We start from the raw sequence: 16,376 nt of genomic DNA on the forward strand, positions 1-16,376 counted from the left end.
CATAGTAAAGGCCGTTGTTTTATAATTCTCAATATTTCTGAAATATAACACCCAACAACGTATTACTGATACTATGATTAAACTTTGTCTCTTCTTTTTTTATGTTTTCATAGAATATAAAAATCGAATTGTTTCAACATACTGACACATTAACATATTTTTGTTACAATAGAAGCATCCTTCACAAACATGGAATGACAAATTAGACACGTTTGTCACAATATTTTGATACATTGCTTCGCCAGGAATTCTTCGGTTGTGTTTTACGATGATGTTCGAGATGCTATGTCGGTGATTAAAATCCGCGGGATGTTTTGCTTTTGATCGGATTGAATTTCGATAAACAAGGATGACTTGTTTTGGTTTCTTGGAATGCGATTCGTTGTTCAATTTGATGTTCTTTGGAATTTTGTATTATAATTATTATTAAACGTAGTTGATGTTATTTAAAATGGATAAACAGTAAAGTTAGTTGTACCAGCACTATTTATAAGTAGTTTAAAAGAAAATGTAGCGAGACATTATGGGATTTACCTTACATCTAATGTCAAGATGTTGAACGTAGTTTAGTGACATACGTCAGGCAAATGTCTTAGTAATAATTATATTCATTTTATTAAATATATGTACTATTTTAATCATACATGAATTGATAGCTTTCATTTCATGACATTAAATATAAATTCTTCAAATCAAATACAACAAGTCAAGGTCGTAGAATGTCTTCAAGATTAGATCAATCAACTGTATTAAAATCAGCTTCCCAAAGTTTCATTACACCACAATCTCCCCAACTTAAGCTTAAGTACTCAAGTGAAACTCCAAAGCATCTCAAGTCTATCAAATTTAACCAGCTGAGTTCATAAACCTAAATTATAAGCTTACTCAGCTAAAAAGAACGATCAATTAAAAAAAATCACACATGACAAGCGTTTCCGTGTCGTTGACCCCGTCATCGCGGCAAGCGTTCGCGAAATGATGACATTTCCAAATGGTGTGATTATGTTATTCCCAGATGCACTGACTCATGTGGGCTTGGAAATGTTTCTGGTGCCTTCTTGGACGTTTGGGTTATCTTCTTAGTTATCTGACTTATATTTTTTATCACTTATATTACACTAGTGCAAATTTATGTTGATCTTTGGCCGTCCTTAGGTGATAGTGTGCAAGTCATGCGATAGATAGATATGCTGTAATATAATCTGCTCTAATATAATCTACTAATATTATACTAGTAGTAGTAATAAATACTAATCTACTATAATCTGACCTAATTTAGTAATGATGAATTAGTCATTTTTAATGTTAAAGAGCAAGACATTTAATAGTGATAATAGTGATCATGATGACTGCTGTACTTGCTTTTCCTCTCATAGAATTAACTACACAGTTTATAAGGAACGTTTTACCTTCACAGAGCAATCATATCACACGAAGGTTGTTAATAATCTGATGAAGCAATATCCAATAAACTTAATAACATGAACGATGAAGATAACAACAGATAACATAATGTTAAACATTACGATTTTAGTTAGGGTTACCATGACTTTAAATTAACTGGATTTCAATACAAAGATACAGACAACACGCATTTATCCCCGAAGGGGTATGCAGAGGCGCAACCAAGGCACCCACTTTTCGCCAAATGTGTTCCGTCCCATGATGTGATAGAGGGCGAGCCCATCGCCATATCGGGCACAAATTTCTGACTCCGGGCTGATACTGAGCAGGAAAATCTAAATATCACTTTGCTCGACCCAGAATTCGAACCCAGGACATCAGAGCGCTGTCATACCGCGTATGCAGTACAACTACGCCACGGAGGCAGTCATTCAAAGATAAACTGTTCCTTATTTATAATCCATAGTTAATAATAAACACAAGGGAATGTAACTCTTTCTAGAACGCATTCGATCATTAAACAAACTTTGTATAAAAAAAAATTATTCATTTAAAAACAAAGGACGTGAAATACTATCCAGGTTGAGCCAGTACTTCAAGAGCTATTCCGTGTCCTGGGAAGCAGATGGTAACCCAAATAAAAGTTAATCTAAGTACATTAGAGTGGCGTGTGGGCGTCTAAAGTGCCGATTAGTGGGTAGTACTGAAATCTCGAAACCGTAAACTATGTACAAATGAGATCATCAGTATTGGCGTCCCTTTGTCTGCCTGTTGATTTATTTGAACGTTTAAATAGAGGCGACCTCGGAGTTATTAATGGGAAAATTGCTATATAATCTAATCCTGTTAGAAACTCTTCTTGCCAATTTTTATTGCAATATTTTGTCTATGAGCTTAGCGTGTTTTTTCATGATATATTTCAAATTATGTTTACTGGAATTTCGTTTTATATATCGGAACTTTGACGCAATCATTTCAGGCTTTTGTTGCATCTAGTTAAACATCTGGTTGGACAATTTCATTTAATACCAAAAATTAAATTTTATTGCGTTGCATTATAACATGCTCATAACAAATGCATATTATGAACTTTTAAAAGTGTACGACGTAAAAAGATCTCAGATTTGCAGCATTACAGTAGGTACCCTTTAATCGATGAAGTAATCGACACCCTTCACAATCCGTAACACTTTCCCTCTGAATCCTTGAACTGCACTCGACTACCCACAGTTCGCAGGATGCGGCCCACGCGCCACTCAAGGTGCCAGCGAATCAATGGCCGCCATTGTAACTCAATCCATCGACTCGATCTGGACGAGGTCACGCTCTAACGAACGAATGAGGGATTAGATTTTGAATTTGGAATTAGTACAATTAAACTGTTTTGGTTGGATGATGTTTTCACACTAAAAACGGATTACGATTTGAATTTCGAATTAGTAAGAAATGTTTGGATGTATTTTTGGCTAATGCTTTTTTGGTTTTGGTAGGATATGTAAATGTATGTATGGACAAAGAGTTAACATTTGAATTTGGAATTATTAGCACTGTTATAACGTGTTTTTGTGTATAAAGGCGGAATAGGTCAGTGTAACGGAATGTGTTAACGGAGCGGAGATTAGAGGTTTTGAAATTGGAATTAACACAATTAACGCATAATTTAACCCTTTTTCTTACAACATACATATTACATTCTTGAAGATATTTTTTCAAGGTCATAATGGCCTAACATAAAAAATATAGAACTGGCTGACATACTGTGTATTTGATTTTGAATTTAGAATAATTTGACTTGAAATTAAAAGTAAGTAAATAATAAGTACATACAAAATCTGGGTTTCATTTTGTTTTGCTTCTAACAGCGTGGGAGGCAACAATACAAATCCTCTGTAGAATGAAGGGTTCTGATTTATCAAGTAATATTTCAATTAATTAGACAGATAATTGTCTGACATAGTAGTAAGTTTGTGAATACGCGAAAATTAAGTGATCTCAACGATGACTCATGCGCAGATTAAAAGATATGAAGGTAGGTCAGTTTGATCAGACAATATGGCGCCTACTTTGCAGTATCTTGTCGCATAAAAACGTTATCAATTTCGCACGAATGTTATCTTTGGAAGATAATGGCGTTCCGATTTCAAATACTCCGAGTCAAGTGCAGTTTATAGATGAAGTTTTATTATATTTTTTATCTCGTATTTTATTTGTCATAAAAAAGTATTTAATCTGAAATGGCGTTCTAAAATCACGAAGCTATGTGTTTCTAACGATAGATATTATTATACATAAAAAAAAAACAAGCAATTGTAGTAAAATTTCGTTTTTTTACATCAATTTCTCTAACATAAGGGGTAGTAATTGCACACAACTAGGTTTTTTATTCTAAACACGTCAGCTATTAACGGATCTTCGTTTGAGTGCCTTTACGCATTTGCAAGTAAAATCATGTTTTTACTAAACAACAAACATGAATATTCAGCGGAAAAGTAATTTTTATTTAAAAATGAACTTTATTTTCATTCATGAAAAGTGTATATTTGTTATTCCGAACGGTAAAATAGCTTTGTATATCGTCTACACTGGTTGTAAATGGCCTGTAACAAACGCGCGAAGTAATTTTAAACTTCGAAGGATTCGAAATTTGAAATACGTGACGTGATTGGTAATAGAATGTTAGAACGTTATAAGGGCCCGTCCATACATATTTATGATGGAATAATCATAGGCCCTAGCTGTTTGTAATGGTATACTCTTAGAACTGTATGAAATTTCTAGTGAGGATGGAGATTAGTTACTTGTAGAGTTATTCACTATATCATGAATGACTGATAAATATTTGTTTTTTTAACTCACTTAAGCGACCACTTATCATAGACAGTAGGAACACCATTCAGGCCTTCGATTTAAGACTCTAAATAGCATGATACGACGCTCGTCACACCGACAGTCCCATGGCCATGATGGTTCTACAACTATAGTTGAATTTGATTTCCTTGATAAATACCATAATGGTATGGAATGGTCACGTGACCTCAATTCTAGCGTCAATTGGAACGGTCCATTCAATAGTAATCATTCATTAACATGATAAGCTGCAACCTTGGTAGCAACTATATTTAGTACCATTTGTAATTTACCGTGATTGGCACTGATAGGAAGTTGATAATGGTAACCTTGGTTAGTTTCTTACAGTTGATTACGAATTAACCACCTAGGTTTAATTCTTGCTGTAATATTCTGCTGATGACAAATCAGATTTATCTAAGCGCGCGATGATTGTACAAGAAAGAGTTGGGTTGAGTTCCTTAAATTTTTGAATTTGATTGTCAGGGAAACAGTCATTTGTGTAATCTTTTAGATTTGTAAAAATTACTCATTTACCTAAACGATAGCCTAGTCGGATGTGATATGGACTGGCGAATATCCGCAGGTTCAAAACCTAAAGTTATGTGTGTATATTTTGTGAATTATCGTTTGCTTTAACGGTGAAGGAAAACATCGTGAGGAAACCTGCATACCTAAGACGTTCGCTATTGGAATTTTGCGGGTTTGTGAAGTCTACCAATCAGCACTAAGCTAGCGTGGTGGACTAAGGACTAATCCCTTCCAGTAGAGGAGGAGGCCTGTGTCCAACAGTGAGACAGTATATAATACAGGGCTGATATTATATTACATACTTATCTGGTGTTTGGACGTGTGTCTGATATGACTCTATAGCCTCCCTAGCCCCTAGGAAATGTCATAATGAAGAATCGTATAAACACACTCACGTCTTTTACCCAAAGGGGTAGGCAGAGGCACAATTGGTGCATCCACTTTCCGCCATGTGTATTCTGTAGATAGGAACCTATCGCCATATTAAGCATAAATTTCAAACTCCGAGCTGATAAGTAGAAAAACCTAATCGCTTTGCCCGACCCGGGGATCCAAACCCGAGACTTTAGCACTGCAGTACCACAATACAACTACGCGATCGAGGCAATCAAAATCGGATAAAATCTCGAAGTGTTAAACGCCTCTGCTTAACCATCAAGGATAAAGTCGTGAGCTTATAGTTCTAGAACTCGGTAAATATACCACCCAAGAGTTGATGCGTAACGTAAGAACATATCTGGTGTTAGATAACACAACCATTAGTTTACTATCGATTACTGATAAACGCACTTAGTGCGATAACTGCAGGTGTGGACTTTGAGTTGGAACTGTACAACAGTTTCGATGCCTAGGTTGTAACTTGGGTTCAAGTGTTACTTCTAACATAATTTGTCTGGAACTGGATGATGTTAGGTAGATGGAAAATGCTAAGATTAAACCTGTCTAGTTTTGAAAAAGTGTGTTGCGGCGAATCCACCTATACACATACACAATATAGTTTCTTTCTGCCTTTCTTCTTTGGATAGTCATCACTTAGGTAGCTAGTGGAAAGCTAGTAGGTTAGCTAGGCAAAGGCTTATGTCCTCGCCGGCGAGGATCGCGACGCGTTATCCCTTTATTTCCCCCTACTTGCCAGCCCGAACTGGCTATTTTATTTATACCTTGTTATTCCTTATAAATTTTTTCCCTTATTAAGAATGTCCATAGTTATATAATTAATTTCAATTCTTATTTAGAAATAATAGTTAGTATTGCTATACATTGTTTAGAAGTTATGATATAAGTGCATCTTTGTTTGCCTACGTGATAAATAAAGTATTTTAATTTTATTTTTTTATATAAGAAAAGGACAGATGAAAAGATTTACTTCAAATCCAGTTTTTTTCTACCTAAATAATATGTTTCCGAATAATAATAAATTGATATAAACAATCGAAAGGAAAGTGAATGCACCAGTTGCGCCTCTGCCTACCTGTTTGGGCATAGGAGTGTATTTGTAACAATAGAATTCATTCCAATATAAAACGAACTAAACTTCATCATTCTGAACAATTCCATGGATGTATTGGCAAAGATGTGAGAGCAATACTTGCTGGTGGTAGGATATATTTTATGTCCGCCCGGATACCGACCGAAGTATGTTAAAACCCGCCACAGTGGCCCACGTATGTCGCGTTCCGGGATCAGCCTGTGTATTCTCGGTTCCAACAGACCGGCATAATTGTGTTTACTGCTAAGGGGTAATCATCTCTCGTCAGTTAACATTCTATTGGACACCGATCCACTTACCATCGGTAAATTAGGGTCATTTTGCCGTGGACGTGCAAAAAAAAGTTGTAATACACTAACATATTAGCTATTAGTAAGCATTATTAAATAAATTAATAAACAATACTTAAACTAATTTAATATAGATTTACTTTTACCATATAATATAGTAATTAAGTAACAATAAATAACGTTTACTTCTTTGATCCTTCGACTATGAAAAAAGTCCGTTGACTATAGATAGTCCTGATCCAAATTTCTCGTCAAACATGCAATCTTTTCTTAATAGTAACATTATAGTATGACGAAAGTGTTAATGCTGGAATAAATTTGAAATGTTTTAAGAGAACCCGTTCTGATGTAAATCACAATGGAAACTGGTATACATATGTTATTCAGTTTCGTCACCTTCCACGGTTGGAACATCATTACTCCTAATTAGGCTTTGACTTATTAGTGTTATTAAGAATAAAATTTAGCACCTGTGAGAAATAAGCTTAATAATGTGTAAATTAAATAATAAACTGAAGACTTGAATTGACTTCAAATATGATTTATTTAAAAATGGAATTTGAAAAGCTAAATTTTAATTCCATTATGTATCTATATATATAAAAATGAATTGCTGTTCGTTAGTCTCGCTAAAACTCGAGAACGGCTGAACGGATTTATCTTATCTTGGTCTTGAATTATTCGTGGAGGTCTAGGGAAGTTTTAAAAGGTGAGAAAAATTCGAATAATTGCCGGGAAAATCCTCAAAACAGCATTTTTCTATTTCCCATACAAACGTTTTCTAACTAATACGTAGAGTCAATTTGAGCTTTATTGCTATTGTATAAAGTTCACTGTTATCTAAGCAATGTAGGTGTGTTCCTAACATCAAAGCAGTGTGCGTTGGAGCACAGAATATAATAATGTAATGTCGCGTTTTGAAACTCAACAAAAGTGATATCGCGGACCCGACTAAATTGAACAGTCACAAAATTCAATATATCATTAGTTATTTGGTTGGCTTCACGATATTATTTCTTTTGTTTTACTTTAAAATGCATGTTTTCGTTATTGACAATTTTTGAGCTACTTTTGCATATCTATACTTATAATAAATCTGTAGAGAGGTCAATTCTGTACATGAAATATATTTCCAAAATAACTGGGGGTGATTAGGGATCGATACTGATGCCAAAAATGCAATTAGTAAAATTTTTGTCTGTCTGTCTGTATAACCGTTATAGAAACAAAAACTACTCGACGGATTTTTAACTTAACTTGGTACAATTATTTTTCATACTCCTGAGCTGGTTATAGTATACTTTTCATCACGCTACAATTAATAGGAGCATAGCAGTGATGGAAAATGTTGGGAAAACGGGAGAAGTTACTCCATTTTTTAAGCTTCCGTCATTTCGTGTGCAACCTTAATGGTTAAAAGTTCCTTCGATTTCACCAGGATCCCATCATCAGACCCTGACCGGACAATCGGACCACCAGCATACCACCATAAATTAAAAAAACATCCCGACAAATTGAGCACCTTCTCCATTTTTGAAATCCGAAATCCACGCGGGCGAAGCTGCGGGCGGAAGCTAGTTATGTTTATAAAAAATATAAAAAGTAAAACCACAGGCCTCCCACAAACATTTGTTTATCGTTATAAAATCGTTGCCCTAAATCTGTCCACACACTCTCATTCGAAAGGGTTCGCTAAGAGCTTGAATGGAGCACACATGTTCGACTTCAGTTACAGGCCGGATACATGAAACATTTACGAAAGCAACTGTTTAAAAATGGAATGCGCATTCGAAGTTGGCTGGATGTGCACAATCCGAACATTTCGAAAATTAAATTGAATGTTGCGAAGATTTTAAATATCGAACATTTTTATTTTAATATTAGCAGAAGCAAAGGTTGTAAAAGTATGAACTTGGCTGTTTTAAAAACATAATATTAATTGACCATGGAGCATTAAATACGTTTAAATGCTTAAACCATGTTAAATTACGCACACTCTTCTGGATTATTTCGCCGCCATCATCAAAAAATATAAAAATTCTTAGAACAAATATAATTATTTAATTTAAAAACATTAAAAATAATGACGCAACAATTTCCATAACGTTGCATTGGTACTCAACGCAGCGTCTAAAAACGTAACCTCGTGTCCTCAATTAATAATTTTCCGGTTCAGTACAAACTTAAAGCCGGTCATTGTTTAAGAACAATGAGAAATCGGTTGGGCCAACTACAATGAAAAATTAGGTAAACGCAACTCCGAACCAAATCTCCATGATGCAACGCTAGAGATGGAATCGAGAAAGTTCATTGATAAACTTGGATCATGAAAGATTTTACTGTCTTGTTATTTTTGTAATATTGATATATTTTTTTTGTTCACAGGTACGTTTGATTGTCAACTCGAGTCTTTAAAGAACTTATGGTATGATTCTGAACTGTTACCTAATTTATTTGCTCTCTCTCTCTCTCTCTCTTTTTGTCTCTTATGTACATCATTAAGTATATTGAAATAAACTTTACACTAAAAGTATCAATAAATCTTATATAGGTTGAATACGCGACAGTTTTAAAACGATTGATGAAATATGAATCATAATTCTGTCTATTTAAAATTTAAATTTGTTTCAAATAAGTTCGATTTGTCAACTGTGACGTCACCACATATACTCTACACAGCGTATTCAATAAGTACATAACAAGTGTCAGTAAAACACATGTTTCGCCACGACCAAGGTCTGGGGCCAAGCAATACTAATTTATACAGCTGAATTACGTAAAGGCTCCTCGAACTTTGACAAGGTTGACAATCGCTTGCACAATTCGGTGTTACTGTATGCCAGTGTTATTTAGGTGAATATCCTCGTGCGGTAATAATGTGTTTTTATATACTGAATTAAAAAAAAATCAGGTTTGTTTTTTTTTTCTAGCATTGATAGTGTCACAAAAACGTTTGAATATAAATATCAAATTATATCTCCTAACAATTTAATTTGCCTTGTTATAATTAACGTATTCTACTAGCAATGTTTTTGAGTCAGAATACTAGTAAGGAAGATATTTGAACGTATTAACTTTAAGACCACAGTTCATAAACAAACACAGTACTAAAATACTGTTATTCTACTGTAGCAAATATATTATCATATATGACTTATAACAAAACAAACCAAAATGCCATATCGATACTGTCCCATCCCTATCGCCCTCAAAGTTGACCCATATAGGCCCAAAACGCTTCCTCGTTGATTCACAATCGGTTTACTGTTGTGCTGTGCGGTATTTGGGTCGATGACACCGCGTGTGTAACAAGTGATGATTATGTAAAGAAAAAAAACGGAGAATTGTGATGTCCTTATGTATTGCAGGATAAAGTTCGAATTGCATTGATAATTTTAGTTGTTGGATGTCTTTAGTAAAGTTACATTATTTGAGGTATATCCAAAAATCAACCCTACGTTACTTAAAATAAAGAGATTTTTACATTTATACGTGATATTGTAAACAAATAAATTAATTGGAATAAAATAGTTTTCACATTTCTCAACTGATGCAGTGATTAGATTTTCACATTTCTACTTTTCGTCTATTATAAGCTTCTTACTTCACTAATAGACTTTAGTGTTAACTTACGTAGTTACCTAGATATTGGCTACCGACACTGAATTATCCAAGAATTCAGATGCAATCAAACATTTCGGTGCACCCATTTCGTGATACCTTTAAAGAAGTTTCTATATCGGGTCCAAAATTAATTAAATGTCTTCTTAGAAATTGTAAACAAAATCTTAAATAGCTAATAAGTAATTTGCAAATAAACTAATTAAAGTGCGGTTACTAATTCCAAAACAAACTTTTGTTCAAGTTTAACAAAATACTTTAACGATATTTAACTAATTGTGGCTTTCGCTTGTCAGTAATTATGTTTGTTACTCTGATGAGTTAACTTTAAATATCTATATATATACCTATATATATAAAAGAAAGTGGTGTTAGTTACACTATTTATAACTCAAGAACAGCTGAACCGATTTGGCTGAAAATTTGTGGGGAGGTAGCTTAGAACCAGGAGACGGACATAGGATACTTTTTATTCCGTTCCCACGGGACGTGCCATAAAACGTGGTATAACATAACGAAATTTAGTATGGGGATATTTTAAGACCCTGGAAAGGTTATAGGCTACTATCCCGGGAAACTATATAGTGGGACTTTTATCCCGGAAAACTCCTTCACACGGGCGAAGCCGCGAGCAAAAGCTAGTTTATAATAAAACTGAGATGAGGTATGCATCTCTTTACAAATAGTATAAATTTTATCCTACTTAACTTACTCATATCTTGTCTTTTTAATTTTTACATTTACTACATTGTAAATACATGCATGTTGTGTTCACTTCAAAAAGGTTGTTCACTTTTGTCAATGAACATAATGTAATAATTCTTGTCTTGAAAACTCTGTATACTGTGTACATCCCGTTTTATGAACCTAATAATAAAAACAAAAAAACATATTTTTGAATAAGTGTTTGGGATAGAAGTTTGGATGTTTGTTAAAAGTAAACGGGGAAACCGCTGACCGGATTTTGATGAAATTTTGCACATGGATAGACTATGTCCGGGATTAACATATAGGCAACTTTATCCCGGCATTTCGCTCCAAAAATACTTGAACTTTGATCTGATTTTGAAGTAGATGGCGCCGATTTATTACTAATGGAGAGGCGCTAGAGTACAGTAAAGGCTTTTGACGTGGTTGAAGCCGCGAGCAATACCTAGTAATATTATATAATTGGCTTTGAACGTCTTACTGGGATATTATCTTTATTATGCCATTAGATAGCTTGTTTGTCTAATATAAGTATTTAGTTCTGTAATAATCAGAAACTCCATGGGTGTGACTGAAACGAATTTCGAAACCGGGTAAATAATAATATCTAATGTTATTTCATATTGATTTTTATATTAAAATCGCGTTTAACTTTAAAAATATTTAGAAAAGAAGATATTTTTTTCTTAAAGCGTTTTTATGCTAAATAAATATTCAAAACAGTAATGATAAACAATAGCGATTACTAATCGATATCATTTCCATAAAATAGTTTGACTACAAATAGACAATCTCAGTTGCAATTGATATGATACAAACTTATGATTGTAATCAACGCCTGAACAAATTATTTCCTATTAGAAATCGTATTCTGGGTTTCTCATTTCAGACGCAGTGTGTTACTCAATGTAATTACATATTTGTAACCTGACAATTACGAAAGATCAATAGAAACTAGTATAGACTATTTAGACAGAGGTTGCTGATTCGATTGTAACTCAACACACGTGTAACTTGAAGTTAGTGCAGGAATATATCTTAAGGCAAACTACATAAATGAAAATTCTGTCTAAGAATTTTGAAGGTATAAATCTCCTGGTGCTAATTTGCTTGGATTTATTTTATATTCGCACGGATAGCGACCGCCGTACTCAAGGTGTTAAAACCCGCCATAGTGGCCCACGTAAGTGTCGCGTTCCGGGATCAGCCTGTATATCCGGTAACAACAGGCCGTTATAATTGTATCGACTGTCGAGGAGTAATCATCTCTTGTCAGTCGACATTCTATTGGACACACTCCACTTACCATCAGGGGCAGTGGGGTAACTTCACACACACGTAAAAAAAAATCAGTCTGCATACCTAGTTTTAAACAGACCGACATAATTGTGTCAACTGGCGAGGGCTAATCATCTATCAGCCGATACTCTATCTGGATTCTAGACTTACTCACTCTGCGGTGACGGTATAAAAAAAACAATATCCATTAGGTTACAGACAAAAGACCTAACTTCTCAATCTTAGAAGCTCATTTCAGTAAACAATACCATCAACTCTGATAAAATACGAAAACAACAATCAGTGAAATATATCATTCTGGTATTCGCTCAAGATCCGAAATACAAACACATTTCCCGCGTGTCTTTCTCAATGACCCCTGTCTTGTCCGTTAGCTGGGGTCAAAATGTTTGCAGGGCACCTATCGTCTGAGAATTAGTATTGAGGTAAGTTTCAAGATATGTACAAAGCACTTTGGTATCCTAAAAGGTCTTGTTAACGCTCACAAAGAAATCTTTAGGGAAATGCCCTAAATATTCTACGTTAAATAAATTCGCCTATGTTACTCTACAACACTGTATTCTTTCTGAATGAGTTCGTATCAACAGAAATTAAAAAAAAAAAAAAAAAAAAAAAAAAAAACCTTAATTTAGCCAACATATGGAATGGCTTTAACATTTTGGAATTAAAATTTTGCCTCCAAGCAGACTGCTTATGCAAGCACTGCTACTATTTAAATTATATTTAAGCCAATACTTATATTTATAAGGCTACGCCTAATGCCTCAGGAAGATTACGTTGAATGCTTTAATAGACTAAGATTGGTTGGTCTCATGGTTTATGAGGAGTTGTAGCGTTTACGTATTTAACCATGCCAAACTATGTGTTTCGTTAATCAATAAATTCATTACTAAATTAATATATTCGTAGAAGAGAAGATAGTATATTTCTAATGTATTTAAGTTCTGAAAACAAATTGTAAATTATTGACATATATCGCCCAATATGGCGATAGGCTCGCCCCCATCACATCATGGGTAAATACACCAGTGGAAAGTGGGTGCCCCAGTGCCTCTGCCTACCCCGTCGGAGATAAAGGCGTGAGTGTGTATTTATAAATCCACCTTTCATATTCCTTTGTACGTTGTATTAACAGCGTACATTCCAGAAACATCTTTGTTGCCAGGTTGTTAACAGGACGTCGCATTCCGTTACTCGCTCGAGGATATTTGCGGGGCCTAAAATCTGAGCTGTGAATTAACTCTGACCAATCACGGTAAATGTTTTAACACTTCTTGACGTGAGCGCGACACGGGCTAACTAAAACACATTTTTATCGTGCGTTCAAGTCATGGGGCTTTGGCGTGGTTTCGTTTTACACATATATTAGAATGAATTAGGTAATCATGCATAGATGTTGTCGCTTTTTTAATTCATTTATAATATTTCAGTTATTGACTGAGCGAGTGGGCTGAAGCGATTTTTTTTTTACATCTATAACTGTAATCAATATTATTTGCCGGCCCATAATCGCATCTAAAACCTTATTGTTTTCAGCTCAAGTACCAGAAACGAGTTCAGTTAAATATAAGTGGTTTAAAACCATCATTTGTACATTTAAATATAGGTATTATTTACACTTAAAAATTCATTATACGATTATTTCTTCATGTAAGCAATGAAGAAGTTTTTATGAAATAGCGATACGAAATTCTCCGTCTTATCTGTTTTTTTTTATTTGTATATTGTATACTTTCGTCCTATGAAATAATTAAGACTAGGAATAATAAGGAAAAAATCGTAATAATACATTGTAAAAACTAATTCGTTACGCACATTTATTTTTACGCTTACGCCGACCACATTTGAGGTTAAATTTTTCGCCGCCATCCAACACTTCCAACTCCAAACCGCCAGCTCCCTTACCCTAGACCCTACAGTTACGTCACATCGCCTTGTTAACACCCAGATGCGAATAGAGACATTCAGTGTTGAGATAATTGATACATCGGGAGCTGTTACAAAACACGCGACCTGTCGGCTTCGGTGTCATAAAGTTTTTGTCGATTACGGGATTTTAATTGTTCAGTGGTGTTTTTTGTAGGCGAGAAAATGTACGCAATGTTAAAAAGGTATAGATTTGCTATTGGCTCGCTTAATTTGAACACATTAGTCTCATTGTGAATGCCTTGGTGACGTGCCTGCGTGATACAACACCGTACTGAGGTCTTGGGATCGAGTGGTCGGGAAAAATGATTTTTTTTTTATTACTTAGTATTAATCCGGAGTCTGGAACTCGTCTTATGCCGATAGGCTCTCTATCACACCATGTGACGCAATATAGGCGAAAAATAGGTCCCTTTGGGGATAAAAATGTGAGGTGTGTGTATGTGTGGGTTGACTATCCTATTTGGAACGTCATACACTAAGTGTAAATGCCAAATACTGTCTGTTTTTTTTGTACATTTTATGTACAAGTCCTTGTCTATTAAAATAAAACTTTTTTTTGATCCGTGACCACGAAGGCTGCTGTCTTCGAAACGTCGGGAGAAAATTTTAATATACTAGTTGACCCGACAGACGTTGTTCTGTCTGAACTATGTATGCACGCGCGCATTCTGTCGATCGCTGACAGTTATGTAAAATTAATATTGTTAAGTTTTCTTAAATTTTCTAATTTTCCGCGCAATTTTTTGAATTTTTCTTTCATAAGAACCTTCTCCTGACAATAACAAACACAACAACAAAAAATAATAGTGAAATCGCTCCAGCCGTTCACGCGTGATGGCGTGACCAAGGGAAATAGGGATTCATTTTTATATACATAGATAAACCGTGATAAAGTCCGCAAAATAGTTTTATTTTAATGTCTAACATTCGCGTAAACATAAGAAGTCTATACCTATCTTTTCTTAGCCAGCTTTGAGTCAATCCTTAAGATCAGATTACGGGCATCAGAAAATCTAATTTAAAATCTCCAGAATATGATTTAGCATTTATATTACAACTTCACCCATAAGGGTGAATAAAAAGAATATAAATTCTTTGTATAATATTAGTCTTGTAATAATTTACTTTCTTAATCTTGTCTTGTGAAGACTTTTACTGATATATTTGTTACGTAACTTAAGGCTGGTCAATGACTCTACATTGATATGGATGTAGAATACTCGGTCATAATTCAGCGGGCATTATGCCAGATGGAACAATTGCCGTTTGGATTGACGAGGCTTTTTATATTGAAAGGTGTATATATATTCTATATTTAATTGCAATGCGAGCATGGTATTCTAAAGGACTCTCCATTTTGATTCTATTCGACAAATGAAAAAATGAATAAATCCCACCTAGCCGAATTTTGGGCACGGTGGTCAATCTCAACGGAAATCAGTCAAGTATGCAAGAGATGTTATAGTGCACAAGTGTGTGCGCAATTCACAGGTGCACTCTCAGTTCCTTCACTCACAAAGTCCGGTGAGACGACAATCCGACTGGAGAGAGACCAGGCGCAGAACCAACGGTTTTACGTGTTTTCCGAGCCATGGGGGTAACACACCGCTAACTTCCCGACTCCGAGTTGCGATTAAGTAATTTTTAAGATGGTAAAACCCAGTCATAACTATTTTGGGTCCACCCGGGATTCGAACCCAGGACCTCAACGCGGTAGTCGTACCATACCATGTACGCATTACGCCACCAAGACAGTCATAGGTCATAGATGATAATATAGAGTTTGCAATACTTATCAAGTTCGTTCACTTTCTGTGTCAAGAAAAATAATAACTTTTATATTATTTACATTGTTACGAAATATAGCATTTGATACTCACTTCATGGGACGGAACATACTTGGCGAAAAGTGGGTGCCCTAGTTGCGCCTCTGCATACCCCTTCGGGGATAAATGCGTGATGTATGTATGTATGTATACTCACTTCACTTACTAAAACTTATGCTTCTGACTTGACTAACAAACTTCAATCTTTACCAAAGGATCTACGTGCCTTGGGTCACGTAGGGCCTTAAACTTTTTGGCAAACAGCATCTGCAACGCAATCCTTGCAGAGCAAAACAATGTATTGGATTACATGCAACATTTGTTTTGGGTTTGATGTGAGATCGCTCTGCGCATGTCTCATATTTCGAATTCAGAACAAAATAACGCTTTTAACATGATCTTAGAAGTATAAATTAGTTTATTTAACAAACA

The 16,376-nt window shown here is 34.9% G+C and overlaps 1 protein-coding gene across 1 annotated transcript in view; it reads left to right on the forward strand.

The window, feature by feature from the left end:
* The window catches only part of LOC115455992 (rho GTPase-activating protein 7), a 273,226-nt gene that overhangs the window by 31,509 nt on the left and 225,341 nt on the right, over positions 1-16,376 (forward strand). The window lies entirely within an intron of this gene.

Source organism: Manduca sexta, chromosome 6 (genome assembly GCF_014839805.1).
Source record: "Manduca sexta isolate Smith_Timp_Sample1 chromosome 6, JHU_Msex_v1.0, whole genome shotgun sequence".
NCBI lineage: Eukaryota > Metazoa > Arthropoda > Insecta > Lepidoptera > Sphingidae > Manduca > Manduca sexta.